General features: G+C 37.9%; 1 protein-coding gene and 1 long non-coding RNA gene across 7 annotated transcripts in view; one reads left to right on the top strand and one right to left on the bottom strand.

Annotated features, from left to right (window-relative positions):
- Positions 1–20,150, bottom strand: part of NRG3 (neuregulin 3) — a 1,059,087-nt gene that overhangs the window by 272,689 nt on the left and 766,248 nt on the right. The window lies entirely within an intron of this gene.
- Positions 1,945–16,171, top strand: LOC140850581 (uncharacterized). Its single transcript, XR_012133522.1, has 3 exons — positions 1,945–2,286; positions 5,007–5,134; positions 15,284–16,171. It is a non-coding gene; the product is annotated as an uncharacterized lncRNA (long non-coding RNA).

The following is a 20,150-nucleotide window of genomic DNA, read 5'->3' as shown; positions in this document are numbered from 1 at the left end:
TCATCTTGGGCCACAGTTGGAGGTGCTGACTCAAAAAGGCTCTGGAGGAAGCTCACACGCAGGTAAAGGCTTCAAGGGAGAGCCTCCCCCAGATAGTGCATAAAGCAGCACTTCCAAGTGACAAGAGCAGAGCTGTCATCTGCTGCATGAAATAAAAGGGCAGCCACATGATACAGGAAGAGGCAGAAAACATCTGCTTTGGGGAACTTAAGAAAATATTTGTCAAATTATATCCATTTAATACAGTGTTCTTACTTTCTTCACTACAAAGATAAGTAACATTATAGTAGAAAATCTGGAAAATGAAGAATAAAAGAAAGAAGAATGGGAAAACCTGTTCTCCAAAAGTAATTACTATTAAGACTTAGAGAATTTTCTTCCAGCTCTTTATCTAGTCACAGATTTTTAAAAATATATATTTTAGAAATTATATATATATGTGTGCATTCCTGTATATAGCCATATCCAGCTTTGTTCTCATAACATATGCAGTTTCTATACTAGTATATTTAGTCACTATGTCTTAATATATTTAACATTTCTACAAATATTATTCCTCTGTTATATTAATTTCTGTTTTCTGTATCATGCTAAATTTACATTTTAGTGCATATTTTTCCTTTCCTCCCTATTTGTTTTCCTAAAGTATCAGAAATAAAATTACTCAACAGTGAAGAATTACGTGGTGTACTAAATAATTATAAATTACCAGGTCAGATGACAGAACCACCTTAAATACATACATACATGTATACATATAAATGCTCTGATCATACAGACTTAATACAGAAAATTTGGGAAATAGAAAAAGTGTAAGTAAGAAATAAAGTAATTCACAATTTGACCACTTAACCATAATCAATGATAATATTTTGGTGTCTGCCCAATGTACATACATGTTTTGTTTCATGGGAATTAAAGTATATATATCTACATTTGTGCTTCCTAAATATAAAAAGTTTCTATTCCATGAATTAATCATTTGAGATCACAATGGTTAATGGCTGTTTTAAGATGTTATTAACGTACCATATATTATCTATACATGTCCCAATTTGTAAGAATTTTGTTTTTTTCAGATTCTCAGTAAAGTAAACCTCTTCTTAGATACATATCTTTGTTCATACTTGGGTGCATAACTACTTAGAATATGTTTATAAGAACAAAGTCACTCAAAGAGCTGTGAGCATCTTAACAAAACATATATCTTTAAAATATAGCATCAAGAAAAATTAACTTTTGGTGAGCAGTTAGTATGTGTCAGAATTATGATAAGTCCTTTATATATATTATTTTATTTATACTTAACCATAGTCCTATGACACTGAGAGTATTAATATCTCCATTTTAAAAGAAAACTGAATTACAGAGCGATTCAGTAACCTACTCAGTATCACACAGCTGGTAAGAGAGGCAGCCAGGCTGCAGACCAGGGCAAGCGGGCTCCTCCAGCAGCACTCTCCAGGCAGGAACAATGCTTGCATATTTAAAATAAGAATATTCACTTCCAGTATTGGAAGAACAGCGATACATAATAATTCCTCTTCTCCCTTCTCTAAACAAATGAAATTATTATCATTAACCATTTATTAAATAAAAGAGTTTTTCATTTCCTGAGTCTGGAAATTTGCTTAAAAAATAGTGCTTAGTCATAAACTTGCTCATACTCGAGAGATCCTGTTGGTTTGACGGCATGTAGCACGTGACTTCTGTGACGGAAAATGAAAAAAAGAAAAAGCGCTTTAGCAGGATTTCATGCCCTTGAATAGTCAAGAAGGAAAAACAATTGGGACAAAGTCAGATGTGATTGTTTGGAAATGAGCAGGGCAGGTCCAATAGGTCAACACCTAACTATGAAAAGCCAGGATTGACAGGAGTCAGAAGGGCAGCCTGGGGGACAGCAGCTTCGTCTTTGGAGACATTGTGCCTCAAACAGCGAGGACTGCCTGCTTGTTGCTGTTTTCCACCCCGATGCCATACCCTCTGCTGACCATTTTGATGGCCATGAATCCTCCTGTGAGGGAACTATCTGCCTCACTGTCTCACGAAGCACACTCCATTTTTTTTCCTGTTAATGAAAAACATAGTAATATAAATTTTTTTTTTTTTTTTGAGAGCAAAGTCCAGGCTTTTATTTAGAGATAAAGTGAAAGGACAGAGCTCCCGGCTCACGCCAGGAGGGAACAAGAGAGTCCCCATAGTAATATAATTTTAAACATGCTGAACTAGAAGCTGTTTAAGTCCGAATTTCTAGTTCTATATCTTCTATTTACCAACAGATGGTAGGTAAGTTATACACATTCTCTATAATCCAGTTTTCTTAGCTGTAAAAATAGAAATAATCATTATGTTGCCTTCCTTATTAGGAGAAGTGTATGTGAAACTAAATGTATGTGCTGCTTTTTTAAAGTTAAGTTGATAATGATTATTCTTCCCAAATATCCTGATTTAGGTGAATAATAAGCCAGGAAATAGAAAGTACTGGATAAATCTTATTTTAGGGGAGGAAATACAGTGTGTGGGAAAGGACACGGGTGCAATAACGTGCCCTAGACTGGAATCCCTCCACTGTTACATGACTGTGTGCCTCTGCAAGTTACCTGTTTCTGGACTTGAGTTCCTCATCACCAGAGGACTGCAGCACTTCCTTCACTGATTTGAAGTGGACAGGAAAGTGCACGTACTGTGCTTAAAGTAGTTCTTGACATGTACTATGAGAGCAATATAAGTTTCATCCTTTTTCTAAAGGTGGTTCATGTTTTGAAATAGGTACTGGAGAGAGGAAGAAAAATGGAGAGATTACTGTTCTCCACAAAAATCAAAGAGATTTGTTGAGATCCTGTTATGTGTCTATTTATGTTTCTGGCCTGGTCTTAATATACCAAATGTGAGTCTTGGTCCCGTAACTCTAGAAAAGCTACTTTTACAGTGAGATATTGTTGTTTGTCAGAAGCCAGGATTTGGATGTGTGTATGTAGAGGGGAGGGGATGCTAGAGAAAACCAAATACAGGTAATATCTAATTTTAGAACAGAAGTATTTCAGTGGAGATGAGGTGCTAAGACAATAGGAACAGGGGTCAAGAGCCCATGACCACAATTAGTATCCATTCATATGGGTTTTGCATTACTAAGCTATTTTGCAAGGTGGGTGAAGTATGAAACCAGGGAATATTTGCATATCTTCAAAATATTGTACTTTCACTGAGAACTGTTTAGAAACCAACTTCTTGTTTTTTTTTTTCAAGTTGTTCATGCTTCCTGTTTTCAGGAATGCTATTCTGATTCAGGTGAATAATAATAAGCCAGTTCTGCGTAAGGGGAGGGGGAAAGGGAAGAGGGAGGGGCTGGAAAGAGAGAAGAGAGAAGAAAGGGGTCAGAGAGGAGGCGGTGCAGGAGAAGGGCGGGGAAGAAAAGTAAAGCAGAGGGACACATTGACAGAAAGAAAGAATGGGCAAGGAACTCAGACACTCTACTGCAAGACTGCAATGTGGTTTTAAGAGATGAACTCTATTTTAAAATCACTTCTAAAAGGCTAAAGAAATAAATAGAGGAAATGCAATGAAATATGGCAGATAATAAAATACTGAAGGTACAGGGAGAAATTTGTGCTTCAGATGATGATAACTTTACAATGAGACGGGGGAGAGCAGATCAGCCAGATACAGGTAGTGAGACAGAATGTTGTCAGTTTCATTTTAGCACAAATTCCATAAGTTTTCTGTTTTATAAATCAATGAACGTTTTGTTCAGTTCATATTTTGGCAGAATAAATAAAGCTGTAGCTTCTGCTTTATAATATGCAATTGACGATTTCTCTCATAGATAGTAACATATTTGCTAAGAGAGAACATACAAACGAGAACCACTCCCTTCTCCATCTGCATGTAATAATATCTTATCCATTTATGAATATTATGTCATTGGGACAGCTGATGGGGAGGCAACCCTCACCCATCCAGGCAGAGAGAATAGATGTCAATTGCTTCTGGAATTAAGATTCCCTAACTATCCTGTGAAATGAGAACAGGAAATAAAATGTGGCCAGTACTAAGTTTAAGGAAAACACTTTATTGAAATCCAAATTTTCCCTTAATGGAAGAGACTCTCCCTATACACATGCTTTCTCCTGGGCCATTCTACTACCCAGCAGAGATTTTCTGATGGACATGGTAGTTCATTATGCTTCTGTGGACAAAACTGAGTTATGAAATGAAGACAATTGATGGGGCAAAATGCTGTTCTTGTGGCAAGAAATAACAGGAAAATGATTGGTCATCATGAAATAGTTTCAAGAAAAGGAAGCCTTTTGGGTTTCAGGCTTTCGTCTTCATTTGCCCCAGATGGCAAAGAAGACTGGGAAGATGTGGGCATGCAAGAGTAAGAAATGTAAATAAAATGTACAAAGTCTACTAGAGTCTTAAAATCTCTAGTAGATATGTCCAAAGCTCACCTATATCTGATTCTTTTCCCCTTTCTTCACTCATTATACTTCTCTTTTCCCTGCCAATTAAGTGAGGCCACAGTTTTAGCCAATGAAGTATGCCTGAAAGTAACACAGATTATTTCAGTTTGAGGCAATGAAAGCCTTGTACAGACCCTGCAGTGTTCTTTGCCAAAGTTTTCCCTGGAGTGTCACTCAACCCACATGAAAATTATAAGCATAACTTAAATGATAATTGTATTAGGTTGCTATGATTGTAGAGGCCTTTTTGTTATTGAAGCAGAACCTGTCCAGACTCCTACTAAGGCTTAGGTCATAATCCCTAAGCATCTGGTAGACTGTCAATCTTCACTAATCATAGTTTTTATGGTAGTTGAGTTTCTGAAGCCTTTTAAATTTGCATAAGACTTATATGCATTAACTGATGAATGGAAAGCAGTCTAAATTTGTTCTGCCATGATGTACTTAGTGCAGGAGAACAATCCATTGTTTTTCCAGATTACAAAGGTTTTTAAGAACATACATACTCAGTATAGCAGCATTCACATTATCGTTCTTTCTCAGATATTGTTGGAGACTACTTGAAGATTTAACTTGAAGTTCCTTCAGTCCTTCTTCCGAAGAATCAAGCTGTAAATATTAGGTGAACCTTATGGAATTGCCAACATTTTATCAGTGTTGATTGATGAAAGGTACCACCTAACATTTTCTTTATTTTCAAATATAAGTTATTTTATTTTTTAAGACAGGTCAGATTCCTTCTTAACAATCACAAACATTCTCTCTGCTAAAGAGAGACTTGTGAGGGTTTTAAAAGATTAGGGATTCAGATACATAAATTAGAGTCCTGTACTTGGACTCTTTCTCTTGTCTATCTGTGGAAAATCACAGTGGGGCTTTTATATGCTTAAACAACTTTAAAGTGTATCAGGAGCAGAAATCAACCTATAATATTCAATAACAAAAAGTGTATGGAAATTACATCTAAAATTATTGAAGCTGTGTTTTTCATTTCTCACTAAAAAAAGACTTACAGATTAGTTCTAGGTGAATGCCATTCTAAATCACTTGATTTATAAACCTGCTATTTAGTAAAATTCTAATTTATATGCAGAAATTTATTTATTTCTTAGGGAATAAATATTATTATGATTCAGGACACTGAAATTAGCTCATTAATTGGAATCATTCAGTAAATCCTTTCTAAGTGAATGATCACAGGAGTGATTTTCTATAAATAATTTTGGCCCTAAGGATCTTTAAAATACTTGTTAACCAACAAAATCTTGAAGACTGACTAAAGAAAAACCTCTAGTAGAAAGCATTAATTAAACAATAACCAGTCTGATTATATCACCAATGCTCAGGACTTCCTAGAATAAAGAATTATAGTGATTCTCCATTCTAAGCACTTTGACAGACATTGCTTGAGCGCTTACTACCAGCCAGGCACCATGAAATCTTCAGGGGGATCATGGGTGAATAAAAACTTCATTCAACTCAAGTCAACTCAAGACAAGTTAGACATGTAAGTGCATAAACATAGTATGTTGCAGTAAGTGCTACCATACAGATAATGCTCAAGGACACTGGGGGCACATGAGGGGAGTGAATAATTATGCCTGGGGAAAGATACAGACAATGAGTTATGTTTTTCTCTATCTTGAATACTGTGTAGGAGTCCCTAAGTGCACTCAAGAGGCGGCAGATCGGAGGAGGAGAATACATGGGTGGTGACGTGGGGGCTGAGTTTGCTTTATGAGTTCAGTGATTTATTCATATTGTTGCTGGATGTGGCTGAAAGGTGAGGTGCATGGTAGGAGAAAAACGACTGAAGATTAGTTTAGAAATATCACTTGTGTTGGGCCCTACAGAGTTGAAAATCACAGGAGAAATAATTTGAAATTTAGCTGAAGATGCCAGAGACTCTTTGAAAGATCCAGAGTAGGGAAATAAAAACATCAGGTTTGGGAAGGAAACAATCTCTGCTGGGTGGCTGGTTAGATGAATTAAAGATGTGATTTGTTCCCCAGATCCATTCTTACTCTATTGATATCTTATTCCCTCATCTCCACCCCTGATATTACTCCCCTAATCCATCCATGTGCCTCCACCCCACACACATCCACACACATCTACCAACACCCAGCCTGACTCCTGCCTTGTTATCTTTGGCCCCCAAACTCCCCTCACCTCCAGGGCCCCTCCTCTATCTTTCCAAACCATGACAACTCTGCAGGATTTAGTCTACTTTCTACTTCCAAGAAAAAAAAGAAAAACAGACAAACACACACACAAAAAAACAGAGTCACAGGAATCTACTGGAAGAATGTATTTATATTATAAATAATTTAAATCTGATACTCTTAAAGCATAAAGAACTATGTCAGAATTACTGCGCTGATTTGCTCTATTCCTGATGGCAGAGGAAACAAAGATGGCATAAAGAATAATTACAAGCAGGAATACAGGGACATGGAAATGTTAATTGTGTATCCAGGAGCAGCCGCCAGGCTCTCCTTGCCCTGTAGAGAAAAATGTAAAAGCTGACAGTCAAACGGCTGCCTGCTGAGTAAAAGCATAGAGCTTGGGAAGACTCAACGTGAACCAGGGCAAAGTACATTTTGAAGCCCATTAAGCCTTAGGAAGACTATAAATAAGAAAGTCTTAAGATGAATCCAAAGTGGTTAATGAGGCCAAATGTCACGATTGACCTAAAATGGCTGCTCCAGAGGGTCTGATGGCTTACTGACTGAGAACAGAAGCCTGTCAGCAGGAATGCTGAAATGATTCTACCTGTGTTTCTTTAACATGAAGTCATCAGGACCCAAGTGTTTGGTTCTCTGGGAAATCCAAGAATATGTCTCATGCCCCATCACTCATTATTCACTGACATTTACATTCCTGATCCTGGCTCACTTATTGCTCTCTTCAGGACCAAAATACTTACTTCTTTAATATACGAGAGTATATATACATTGATCATATTTTAGGTGATTTTGCCAAACCAAGTGGAAATGCGATCTTATTGTGAGGAAAATGATTTTAAAAAAAAGATACATCAAAATGAAGGGCTGTCAGGATTCAAGTCTTTTGAATTCCGAGCTGATTGCATGGAGTCAAATATACGCATTACTAACATCTCTCATATGAGTAATAATAGCTAATATTTTTGGAAACCTCTCATGTGCTACAACTAAATGATTTACATTTTAAATTCCATGTTATTTAATTTTCATGTGATTCTCTATAGTTGGAGAAACTAGTAGTACCTTCTCCAAGGGCTGTTATGAAGGTTAGGTGACACCTAAGTCTGATAGGACCATGCCTAACACAAAGTTACTATTAATGAGTATGAGTTGTTATTAGAGATGTGATCATTTCTATTTTCCAGACATAACAGGAGAGGTGCCTGCCATCAGAACTCTCACGGTTTGAAAGGGAACACAGACATATACCAGTACATATACAAGTACATTGAACAGCAATGGAAATACATTCAGTGCAAAATGGTACTATGAAGGAGGACTGGTTAGCCAACAGTAAAGCTAAGTTAAGATACCTGTGAAATACTTTGAACAGTACCTGCTAGATAGCAGTAACATCATAAATGTGAGCACGGTGGTTTAACTGTTATAAGAGAGGAGAAGATCAAAGAAGGCTTCTTGGGAAGATGCTTGAGTGAGCACTGGGTCAAGGGTGATGGACCGATGAGATGAGGAAGGACTATGAGCCCAAGAAACTACACATGCATGGTCCTTTTGAAAGTATCAAGTCTCCTGGTTGGGCTGGACTCAGCTATAGGGCTGGAGAGCTCTGCAGGGACAGACAGTCCTGTATGCCACCAAAAAGAGACAGAATTCAACTGTAGGACAAGAAGGACGGACGGTCATCAGCAGTTTTATAAGTGGAAGAACTGACAGAAATATTCCTTTGGAGAATATACTGGAGATAGAATATTCAGGGGCAAGGAGTTACACAGGGAAGGGTGGCTAGCCAACAAAAGCATTTTTTTTCCCCGTCTCTTATAGCATCTTTCTACCACAGGTTCCCAAGGCTTTCGAGACCAAGAGTACCTACTTGCTTTGTATTAAACAGAACTGAGTTTGAACTCTATGAGAAAATCATGAGGTCATTTTCTTTCAATGATTCCTTTCCTTCTTTCCTACTGTAGTGCAGTTTCTATAATTTATTCATCCCAAGGTACACTTGCACAATGCATCTGCTTCATCATTATTTTATTATTTTTTTCTTGCTTTAAAATTGCATGAGCCACTAAGAAGCAGAGATGATCAGCAGGGAAAACAGCTGGGCTCTTGCTAGTTGGTGTGGTTAAGTTTCAGGGGCCCTCTACCTATTCAGTCATCTATATTGTTTTGCTCATTCATCTTTGATATTCCTTTACTCATTTACCTTTCAATATTCAATGGCAAGAACTTCTAATTTCTTAGATGACCTTCCTTCCCCATCCCCTATATTCATTTTCCTAAACCCACTAATAAGCTATACCCTTGAAGAAAAATCCTGCAAATGTTCTAGTTCCTAATTATAGCACTCAGGGCCCTTTAGAATCTGCCCCAAATCTATTCCCTTGGTACTTCCTACAAATTCTATGTAGTCAAACTGTTTCTGGAATGATTTGCTCTGTATCTTTGCTAGATTTTGTCTCATGCCTCCCACCCCCATCCCTCTTTCCTCTCTCTCATGCCAGATACAGATTTCATCCCACCTCCTCTACGAAACACCTCCTGCCCTCTCAAGTTCTTCTAGAACTTTTATCAAGACCACAGTATCTTTCTCCATGAATTGCTTAGAACATGTACTTGGAATATATTGAAAACTTTTATTAACATTGTCTTTGGCTTATAGAGTGTCATATATAAAGGGAGTATTAAAACTAAAGGACAGAAAAAAACAGTAAAATTGACTAAACATTATTGTTTCCTCTGCTCCATCAATGGGAATCCATTATTGGCTTACTTCTAGAGTTCAGTCTTGAAATTTGGCAATGGAAGGGAAGGTATCGATTTAAAGATACATCCCCCTAAAGCATCAACTGGCATTATATAAACTTGCCTCTCGGTTCAAATTTAAGTATTTTTCAAAAATAGGAAATGATATAAAAAGACATGTTAAATTGACTTAATTTGGAATCATGTAGCCATCACTTTTAAGAGAAATTAAAGTGTGAACTATTCATGGTGATACAATAAAGACTTATAATTTATTTGCTTGGCTGGAGAATGGTTACATTATCCATTATCCTTGAGTTAATGTGCCGCTTCCTCAATCCTTCTGCTTTAAGCTCTGTATCTGAATTTATTAAAATGTTTCCTTCTGTCTAAATATAATAGGATTACCCACCTATGGGGAGCTAATGCTACTTTATTGCTGGGTGAGATCCCTAACCTGATACTTTAAACAATGGACACAGGGGTATTTTGAATGTATGTCCAGGAGTGATTTTGTAGGAAGCATCCTTTTTGCAAAGCTGTGAACTCACTTGTAGAGCATTCAGATAAATTGTACCTCAGTGCTCTTGCCCATAAGCTAGCATTTTCCTCAATACCAGTTTGCTTGCGCACAGTTTAAGAAAAGTAAAGCAGGCGAGAAAGTTAGTTTTCTAGCTCAATCTCTTAAACAGCTTTGGACTAAAATAATTCAACTTCATTCTTTTCTGAGAGCATAACAATTTCCCTACAAAAATACAACTATTAATTATAAAAACTCCATATGAGCACAAATATTTCAATAGAAAGGGATGGACAACTTAAACCAGTCTACAGAGTCTTTTCTCACTGTAAGGGAAGGTAGGATGGTAGGTTGGATCAGCTAGTTACAGTTTTTCAATTTACAGAACTTTGCTAAAAATCTCATCTAAGTTTCCTTAGCAATCTCTTTAATATTAGCTTAAAGACACCAACTTACTTTGCATCTATAGAAATATAATAATAAAAAAACAATAATGATAAAAATAATGACTTCCTTATTTTTAACTTTTCAATTTGAAATAATTTTTGATTTATAGATGAGTTGCAAAGAGTAGAGTGTTCTCATATAACCTTCATCAGTCTTCTTTTAATGTTACATCTTATACAACCATGGTATGTTTATCAAAACTAAGAAATTAACATTGATACAGTACCATTAGCTGAACTGAAGACTTTATTGGATTTCTCCAGTTTTTCCACTACTGTCCTTTTTCTGTTCCAGTATTCAATCCAGGATACCACACCATAATTGTCATGTCTCCTTCTTCTCTTCCAGTATGTCACAGTTTCTTTATTATTATTATTGTTATTTTTTATTATCAAATGTACATCACAGTGGTTCAACAGTCCCTTGCCCCCTCTGTCTCTCCCCCACCGACTTCCCTCCCAAAAGCAGAACAAAAAGGCATCCTATAGTATGAGAGAATATATTCATAAACAACACATCTGATAAGGGGTTAACATCCAAGATATATAAAGAACTCATACACCTCAACACCCAAAAAACAAATTACCTGATCAAAAAATGGGTGGAGGACCTGAACAGACACTTCTCCAAAGAAGAAATTCAGATGCCCAACAGGCACATGAAAAGATGCTCCACATCGCTAATCATCAGAGAAATGCAAATTAAAACCACAGTGAGATATCACCTCATACCAGTTAGAATGGCCACTATCCAAAAGACAAGAAACAACAAATGCTGGTGAGGATGTGGAGAAATGGGAGCCCTCCTACACTGCTGGTGGGACTGCAAATTGGTGCTACCACTGTGGAAAGCCTTATGGAGGTCCCTCAAAAAACTAAAAATAGAAATACTAATTTGACCCAGAAATTGCACTCCTGGGAATTTATCTGAAGAGAACAAAATCCCTGACAATGATATTTTTATTGAATGTTATTAATATATTAAGTATTATAGTCAGCAATTTTTTTTTCTGATTTAAGGTGAAATAATGTTTTTCAACTTTAATTTTGCTAGTTTTACTTCAAATCCAAACTTCTCTTCTCAATTAGCCACTTTATCATTTGAATACTTTTTCTAGTTTATATGGGCATCGAAATTAAAACTGCTTCCTCTCCATATGGAAAAGCACACATCTACTTACTATCATCTTTATATAGATTCCAGTTTTTAAAAAACCTTGAATGGCAAATGTTCCTGGTGGTTCTAAACCAATGACTTTTTAAAATGGGATTCACTAATGTTTAAATGTGGGTTTCTTTAATTCTGTAACTGCATTTGTAAAGATCAGAATTGTCAAAACAGAATTAGTCGGATGCTGAGATAAATTCTTCCACTTCGGTAAACATTTCCATTCTATTTTAAGCAGGAAGTTTTAAGTGTCTTTATAAATACTGTTTAAAAATGACCTAACCCTTTTCCTATGATAGTTTGGGTTACAAACACTAGGAAGAAGAAATACTCTTAAGATGTTAATACTGTTTTATCTCTGGGTGGGGGTATTACATGCCTTTTTTTTTTGAGAGGGCATCTCTCATATTTATTGATCAAATGGTTGTTAACAACAATAAAATTCTGTATAGGGGGGTCAATGCTCAATGCGCAATCACTAATCCATCTCAAGCCTAGTTCTCGTCAGTCTCCAATCTTCTGAAGCATAACGAACAAGTTCTTACATAGTGAACGAATTCTTACATAGTGAATAAGTTCTTACATGGTGAACAGTACAAGGGCATTCATCACAGAAACTTTCGGTTCTGATCATGCATTATGAACTATAAACAATCAGGTCAAATATGAATATTCGTTTGATTTTTATACTTGATTTATATGTGGATCCCACATTTTTCCCTTTATTATTATTATTATTTTTATTTTTAATAAACTGCTGAAGTGGTAGGTAGCTGCAAGATAAAGGTAGAAAACATAGTTTAGTGTTGTAAGAGAGCAACTGTAGATGATCAGGTGTGTGCCTGTAGACTATGTGCTAATCTGAGCTAGACAGAGCAATAAAGTATCCATGGATGCAGAAGCTTTCTCTCAACACAGGGTGGGGTGAGGTTCTAAGCTTCACCACTGTTGCTCCCCAATTTCTCACCTGATGGCCCCCCTGCGACTGTGCCTGTCTTAGGTTGTTCCTCCCTTGAGGAATCTTACCCGTCTCTGGCTAACCAGTCATCTTCCGGGGCCATACAGGGAAATGTAAAGTTGGTAAGTGAGAGAGAAGCAATATTGTTTGAAAAGGTTAGCTTTTTACTTCTTTGCAGATTTATGCCCTGTGGCTTCTATGCCCAGCACTTGTCTCAAGGTATCTTTACCACCTGGAGGAATTATGATACATATAGTCAGCAATTTTTATCCATTATTAATTTCTTTATTTCATGAAACTTATAAAAAATTCTATAGTAGGGATTGTGATTGTGATCAAGGCGAAAAAAAGAGAAGGAGGGAGAGGGAAAGATAGAGAAAGGAGGAAAAGAGGAAGGGAGAAAAATAAAATTAAAACACAGTCTGCACCTGTACAGAGACAACTTGTTGGGAGAGGGGGTGTGGTGAATATCTGTCAAATTATGCCCATAGCATCCTTGGCCAAGACTTTTAGTCTTGCCCTATTCAAGAAACTGAAACTAGAAATTACAGTTTATATGTAAAGATTATATATATGGGAGTGATTTTTGTAAGAAATTCAATTAGCAGGCCATTACTCAAGAAAAGCCTTATATCTACATCAAAAGTTTGACAAATCCATATGTTTAAGATTAATGTAACATATTAAGAGAGGTATGAATTTTCAGGACTTTTTTTTCCTGATTATCATACTTTAAAAAACAATCAATTCATCAGCAATCCTCATCCATAAAGAAGCTATCTCTGCTAAATCATACAAGGTCATTCAACTAGTAGGCACAAACGCTATAATTTACCCTAAACAGGGTGACCCCAACCATCAAGACATCTCTTCACTAGATAAATATAAAAATATCCCCTATCTATCAATTTCTCTCTAAATGAACAGTGTGATGTCCACAAACACAATGGGAGCTCCAAAAAGCAGGAAATAAATGTGGGCATGCGACAAGGATTGTGATGACTGTCATGCTTAGTTTCTAACCTACCTGTGCCTGAAAAACAGTAAGTGGTGAGAGGATGGTGTTTCAGAGAGAAGAGTATTTCAAAGTTGTTTTGTTTCCCTCCTACTCTAGTGACCTTTCTAAACCTTTTGTTCTCCAAATTTTCTTCTGAATCCATGGCTTTCATCACCCTTGAGAGCTATCAATGCCTTTAAAACCCCCTCATTTTCTTTCATGGCATTCTATTCAGCAAGGGGTCACTGAGAGCCTAGGGCACACCAGAGCCTGCACAGGGTGCTGGGGAAAGAAATAGTGGGGATCTGGAATCTATTCTGAGGAGCTTCACAAGCACTAGTGAATTACAAGAGATGCAAACGGTGGGGACAGTTCTCCTCCAGAAGAAGGGGGATTGTAAATCACTAAATATTTATTTTGTGCCTACTATGGGCCAAGGAGAGTCCCAGACACTCTTATCAGCCACGGAGAACATCTCCCATTGATTCACTCAGATTACATTAGTTATTAAGTTTACTTAGGAACGGATCATTCAATAGCAAGGAAACCAAGAGTAACTTCTTCATTTTAGAATGTGTCACATTTATTGACAAGTGATAAAGACATTATTGGTTGATTTCAAGAGACTATTCTGTCCTAGAAAAGTAAAATAGAGCACTGGTCTTATGGTAATCTCAGCTGAAGTTTGCACCAGCTCTCAGTAAAAACACTGGCCTAAGATTTCTGTTATATTGAAGTGGGAAAGGTTTCCATACCTCATGCCTCTTCTGTCAAGAAAGGAGCAGAGGGTGATACTAAAGATCTGGCCTCTCACTCCAGCCAACCTGGGTCCAAACTCTAGCCTCAGAAGTGATTAGCTGTGTGGCTTTGCTCAAAGTATTTATTCCTGGCACCTACCTCATACAGTGTTAGTGAAAATTATCGAGTGTTAATATAGGTTAAAGGGCTTCAACTAGCTCCGTTTAGTACTTGGTAAGTCCCAGTTAGCTTCGGTATTATTAGCTACATGGATAATGCCTTTCATTGGTTCTTTTTTTGCTTGGACCAAGCAGGACACTGATAACCATGTGGACGAATATAGTATATTATAAGATCATGTCAACATAGACATTTTCACAGCTCTGAAATAATGCCTCTCTTTTTAAAATAAAATAATGTGGATAAAGTGATTTATAAGCTGAAAGTCATTGCATAAGGGAAAGACATTTTTAAGTGGATGAAGGCATGTCTCTGGACACAGGCTGAATAGATGAAATCTCAGTTTCACCACTTCCACTGTGGCCTTGGGTGAATTAATGTCTCAATTCTTATACATTAAAACATTAAAAAAATAGTATTCATCTCATGGAGTTTATGCAATGACTAGGGCATTTAACCTGTGCAGTTTTGAAGGGCTTTGCTTTGAAGGGCTCAGAACTTGGTCTAATGTTCTGACATCATCACCTTGACATTCTTAATCATTTTTAAACAAGGGGTTCTGAACTTTTATTTGCACCAAGTCTCACAAATTATGAAGCCGTTGTGGCAAGAATCAAATGAGCTAATACACGTAAATGATTTGAATGGTGCCTGGCACAGCAAAATGCTATGTGTTTAGTATTATATTATTATGTTTTCTTTACTTATATATTACACATTCTTATTTCAAAGTGATTCTATACATTTGATATTTTTCTTTTCACTAGAATAAGAGAAAATATATTTGTGCAGAGTTTAAATAAGTTATTTACCTTAGCATTAAATATGACATATCACCTATGAAATGTTATTTTTATGAAAAATCTGCTTATTTTATAATAGGCTTTGGCTGCAAGTTCTGACCTATGACCACACACCAGTCCAGAGCAAGCTGGAGGTGCAAACGAGGGCAGATTTTGGGAAGAAGATGTCAAATGCTTACTGAGCATCTCCTGCCTATTTGCAAAGTGACACAGTGGTCATCTCTGCCAATTCTGCAGTTCTCCTGAAAAGTGTCATCACCCCACTTGTACAGATGATGAAATGACAACTCAAGGCATTCCATACAAACTAGACAGAGCCATAAAAAAAACAGTGTCCAAGATTTAAACCTAGGTCATTCTAACTACAATTCTGTATTTCCATTTCTCTCCACCTGATTGGGCAGTATGTGAGTGGCATATTTGTAAGTCCCTCATTTGATATAGGAATGGGGCTTTAGGTGAAAGGGAGTTGCTTTAAAAACCAATTACTTAAGAACTGGGACTAACCCAGTGTCCAGGAAAGCACATGATGGTGCAGTGGTCTGAAATAGTTTCTGTATTCCTTGAACATTCTTCCAAGAGAAGCACGTTCTGACCATGCAGCAGGTCCACGGTCCAGGAGGGCGTGCTCATGCCAGCGTGCGCTGTGAAGAGAGTGATCTCTTACACAAGGACTCTGGGAGTTTCCACTGTTGTTCTATAGTTTTATGCAGTGCTCAGCTCCATAGAGAAGTTCATGGAGGAAAACAGAAAGGGAAGAAAATTGTCCATGTGAGAAGCGAAGCCTGAGAAAGAAACAGAAGTGGCTAGTGTCTGCATTTCTTCACCTTCGCATGGAAGATTTGTATGTAAAGGTATTAGTAACAAACAGTGCAGAGCCAGAAACTGACTCTAAAAAAACACAACACCAAACAATTCTCAACCACTACCTGTAAGCTCAAATGACAATGATGATGAAGAAATAAAGGAAAAATGAAAAAACATTTAAAAAGACATCAGCCACCGACCTCCTTAAGCGCAAACACTGAACAAATTGGAAGAGTTCGGATAGCTGAGAAAACAAAGAAACCTGACCAAAGCACTCTCTGCCCCAGGATGACCCAGAGGCCAACCAGAGCACTGACTCTCCCTAAAAGCAACTTCAGACCTCAAAAGAAACACTGTTCAAATGCACAATAAAACAATTAGGGGCTTATACTAGAGGATAACAAATGGAAACGGATTTTCATCCTCTTCTGTGGTCCAGGGGCATGGCTGTCGGGTGTCTTCTGATGCCCTTCACCTTTAGAGTGACAGAGAGTGCAAACATCCTTACCAAGAAGAGAAAACAGGTTAGTCTTCTGTAAGGCAATCCTGAGAGATGTTCTAGTTTTCTATCAAAGTAGTACTTTGTGTGCTATGACAATTAATCCTCCACCTTGAGACAAATTCATTTGTGTTATTGCATTAATTTTTTAAAAATCAAATAGAAAGGCTAGGGATTTCTCTTGTTGCTTTAAGCAAAATAAAGATATTTTGATGTATACTGTTGAATGAAAACACATCTCCCTAATTCCTATTATGTATATTCTCTCACTCTGAAAGTCTGGCCAGCACAGAGCACTCTGATGTGGAATTCAAGAAGTTTTCATGTGAAAGAACTTACGGATTCATAGAGTTCTGCTATTCATGGAGTTAGACAGGTTACTGCCCAGCTATAGACGCAAAAGATGAACTTGTCTGTTTACAATATTTCAATATATTGTATTCAGAGTGCTACAACTCAGTGGCAAAAACTAACCTTCATCTGAGAGATATAAGACTTTCCATCAAACACAAAACTGACACCCTACTTGAGTATACTTCCCTCAGAACTGGCATTCTCAATAAGGTTGTCAATTAGAGAGTTTGTATCAGGATCCCACCTCTTAGTGGATTCAAATGAGTGGTAGACAATAAAGGGTCATTCACTGCTAAGGGCATGAAGGGGATTATATTCAACTACTCATTAAAAACCTATAGATGGTGATGTGTAAGACATATTTAGGTATCATTGAATAGGCCAATAAAATTAGAAGAGAACTAACAAAAAAGTGGTAGGCTAGAAAGGTAGGCCACATAGATCGAGAAGGGTTCTGAATTCCAAGCTAAGGATCCAGAACTTTATCCTAGATAACTGAGAGCCACTGAAATTGTCTGAACAGGAAAGGGGCAAAATGAAAAAAGATATAGTGTGGAAAGTTTATGCAGTAATATGTAGAAATAGACTGATAGGCAAGAATGCCAATTAGTTAGATGGCTTTTTATGCTTGACTGATTCAATACTTCAAATTATTCTGTCTTTCTCTTTTCCTGGCATGAATATCTGTCACAGTTGCAATCTGAATAAATCCAACTACCCTTCCTTCTCTTGATTTGAGCACAGAGTCCTAATTTATATGTGTTGCCTTGATATTCTATCTGGTTGGCAACCTTTAGTTTGGCCAATTGTGGGGCCACCCTAATGATCACCAGCCACTGTTGAGCCATCTTTTATGTGCCAGTGATCAAATCACATTCTCCTAAATTCCTCTTTTATTTTTAAAATTCTGAAGCTCATTCTTGATTTCTAGGCTTTTTATTTTCTGGCTCTATATTCTTTCTCTCTGAGCATTTGCATTCATGCTTTCAATTTAAGTGAAAAAGATTCACATGTTTATATTTTCAACGCAGACATGTCCTGCAAGCTCCAGACTAAACTGTCTAGTTGGCATCCTCATGTAGATGTGTCAACGTTATCCAAAACTCAACCAGTCTGAATGTCAAATATGGAATCACAACTGGTGCTACCCTCCCCACCCCCCCGCCACCCCCCATGATCCTACTCCCAAAAACCATGGATTGTCTCTCTGGACAGTGGACCTCACTACCAGCCAGCTGGTTCCTAAGCTGGAAACCAGGGGTCATCCTTGGCCCCTTGCTTTCTTTCACCCTGATCTTTAATCTCTCAGCAATCCCTGCCCCTTCTAATTCCAAATACTTTCTTAACCTCTTCTCTGGCCAATGCCTTTGAAGTTCAGCTCAGTTTTCACTGCCTCAAAGAAAGTGTCTTAACTTTCCTGTCACTTTGCATATTTTACAAATTCTGAGAATCAGTTTGATTGGCACATGCAATCTATATATACAGAGGGAGAAGGCAGGAAGGAATGCAGGCTAAGGTCCTTTCTGGAAATGCAAATCTGCAAGTATCACTAATATAGGAGATACAGAGGAGAGAATATATAACAAGAAAACAGGAGTTCAGGCCTGAAATTTGATGAACATCCCCATTTGATTATGCAACAGAAAAAGAGTGAATAACAGATTAGGAGTAAGGCATAAAGAAAGGGACCATGCTCATTTAATTAGACCAATCAAAACCCTGCCTCTGGCACATGGATGACAGCATATCTTCAAGTTATTTTTGACTATTTCTTAATCATTATTACCCAAATGATCTTTGAAGTGATCACACATGTGACATTCAAGTGTCCCCAATGCCAATTTTACCTTTGAACATGTATGTTACTTTAACTGAGTTGCTTCACTAGTCAGTGATCACCTCCTCTACTCCCTCCAAAGTGTCATTAACCCTATTTTACAAAGGACAAAATAAGGATGAAAGAAGTTTGTCCCTGTGCTCCAGGTCACACAGCCCGTGAGTGACTGGGCCAGAATCAGAGCTCAGAACTCAGATCTGTGCAGCCCCAGGGGCAGGCTCCGCATGCTGCATGGCAGAGCGCTCAAAGGATAAGAAGCACCAAGCCACTGCCGCCTTCACCCTCAGTGGTCCTCAGAGTGTTAAAGTGACACATTCAGACCAGACCCAAAGTTCTCAAGGCAATTTGCTGATGAATTAAGGGGTCAAGGATACTTACTCCGGGCAGGTCCTGACAACACCTAGTCCCTATTTTCATAAAAACTGCCCAGAATACTCTGGCTTTTCAGGCCATGTTAAGATACGGCAACCAGTGGGACTGATGCCACCCACGGTGGGGACCCAGCAGAGGTTCATTCTCCTCTAACAGTGGGGCTCACTGAGAGCCATGGAAGAGGAAGGTGCAGAAGTCCGAGTGTTGCACATGCTTTGGGGATTCAATGCACTGAACTATGAGAGGTTTGCAAGGTGCTGGTGAGGACCTCAGGGAGTGGTGTCCCTGCACTGGCCAGGAGCTGAAATGATGGGAAAGACTGTGTCCCCTGACTCATGGTTACAGTCTCTCCCCACCTAAGAAGGAAATCTGGGACTTTGGCATATTCCCCCATGAGAAGTGGATTTCCTGAAGCTTCAGGGCCCATCTTTTCCATGATCCCCTGAGAAGGATGGGAGCTGATAGCTAGTGCAGTGGTCTAGGAAGAGAGGAGCAGCCAGGTTGAATTGGGAAACTTTCTATGTAAGTATTTTTCAATGTGTTGCTTAAAATGAGTGTGAAAAGGAGAGCTGGATCTCCAAGACTCCAGTGTCTTACTGTGAATTTTATTCATGTTTGTAAATTTATATTATTTTGTTAAAGAAGTCACAGAATTGTATAAGCTTTAGGATCCACAGGAGGAAGATCCTTGTTCTGCAGATCCTGAAGTTTCTGACCATATGTTTCTCTTCAGTTTAATATTAAATATGTCCATGCTCTTGGGACCTATTGCCAGACAAATAAACTGAAGGAGGATGGTACTGACTCAAGCCACATGTTGGGAGTTGGGCATCTCTCAGGGAATAAAGTACTAAAAGTTTACAGGTTTCAGGGAATTAGGTACTCTGTCCCCCAATCTCTACAATGATGCTTGGTCATTTGGGTACAGAAAAATGACAGGGAACCAGATATGCACTACTGAGCTAACTAACAATTACAAGTATCACTCCATCTCTAATAAGTTGCTATGTGACCTAGGGGAAAGTGAGTTCCTGTGTGTGGTAGGCATGTGTGTATGTCTGTCCTGTGCACATATTT

The sequence above is a fragment of the Manis javanica genome, chromosome 7 (assembly GCF_040802235.1).
Source record: "Manis javanica isolate MJ-LG chromosome 7, MJ_LKY, whole genome shotgun sequence".
Classification (NCBI taxonomy): domain Eukaryota; kingdom Metazoa; phylum Chordata; class Mammalia; order Pholidota; family Manidae; genus Manis; species Manis javanica.
This window is presented reverse-complemented; position numbering and strand designations above follow the sequence as displayed.